Raw genomic sequence first — 1,744 nt, forward strand, 5'->3', positions numbered from 1 at the left:
TATATGTATCGCAATCATCGCAATTATATGTAATAATAATTACTACCATTCGCCATCGGTGTATTGTTGTTATTGCGCAAGCTACATCGACAATATATGATTAACAAAAGTGCAATAGGATAGATCACTCTTTTTATAGCTCCAGTTATAGCAGCCATGACGACAATAAATGGCTGCAACATTTTCTCTTCTTAATATTTTTTTTTTAGATTTATTTTTTTCTATCTATTTCTACCAATAATTAACTTTAATTTTGATTTAATTTACTCTTTATCTTTTTTTAATTTTTACAACTGGAAGATGAAAAGTAATTTAAATCAAAAGGTTAAAATTAATCTATATTGGTAAAATAGATTAATGAAATTAAATTTGAGATTGTCGATTGTATTTTAAAAATTAAAACATTAGAATTTAGAGATGTCAGATGAAAAATAATGAAAGATAACCAGTCAAAAAATACAGTAGCATTCACTAAAAGATAAAGAAATAATCTTCAATTCATATAAATAATATCAACATTTCTAAGAATACAATATAAAATGCATTTTTCTATTTCTAACAAAGTCTTTTTCTTTTGAGGAAGATCGAGCGAGTATAAGATAAAATGTACCTTGTAACAAATAATATGATGTTAAGATATGATTTATCTTTATTTATGATATGATGTTAAGATATGATTTATCTTAATTAATCAATAACGATTTTGTCATTGTTTAATTGAGGACTGCTATTATTATTATTTAATTAGTCGCTTAACAATTGCTAATGCAATTATCTTTTTTCTTATCTTTATTAATATACTCGAAGAAATAAAATTCTATTTATTGTCCGCGTTAACATTTGTACGTTTTAGACGAATACTCCACAACCGAGTAGTCATTAACTCTTTGCACTAAAATATTTTAATGTAAAAAGTTTTAACGTAAATCTTATAAAATTTTGTTAATCACATTAATGCATGTATAAATGTATTCGATAATGTGAAGGGGGGGAAGAGAGAGAGAGAGAGAGAGAGAGAGAGAGAGAGAGAGAGAGAGAGAGAGACTTACATTTATATTTTTATACTCTAGTGCAAAAAATCCAATTTATATAAACATATAATGAATAATAATTAAATTATATAAACATATAATTAAATAATTGAATATAATAAAATTTCTTGTATAAAATAATACTATTTTTTTCTTTAACACAGAAAGATATTTAGTGCAAAGAGTTAAGTTTAAAATATCACTGAAAGATATCAGGCCATTTGAATATTGTTGCAAAGAACTGGAAGATTATGTGGAATATTCGGAAATATCTTTAATGTTCAATTTCGATCTTGATTTTAGTTCTTTCTTTAAATCTCAAATACAACGAATATACATTATATATACATGGCATACCTGAAATAACCTCCATTTAATTAATGGCTATTTCTAAAAAACTAAGTCGAAAAGTCTTCTACCATCTTGCAATTTTCGCAGTATTTTTTTTAATCACCCAATGAGCAAAATGCCTAAAATCGCGACGTACATGACAATTTTAAGATATTTTTAAGAGTTTTTTAAGAAACATTTTCAAATTATTTCACAAAGAATACAGAAAGATTAAAATTGTCTTATACACCAATTTTATCCGTTTACTCAGCAATTTTTAGAAATTAATATCTCGTTAACTATTGAAAATTTCAAAATGATAAAGGACTTTTCAACTCAGTTTTTTTATTAAAAATAGCACTGTATGATTAGTGAGCGTTATT

The sequence above is a fragment of the Atta colombica genome, unplaced genomic scaffold, assembly GCF_001594045.1.
Source record: "Atta colombica isolate Treedump-2 unplaced genomic scaffold, Acol1.0 scaffold84, whole genome shotgun sequence".
NCBI classification, from domain to species: Eukaryota; Metazoa; Arthropoda; class Insecta; order Hymenoptera; family Formicidae; genus Atta; species Atta colombica.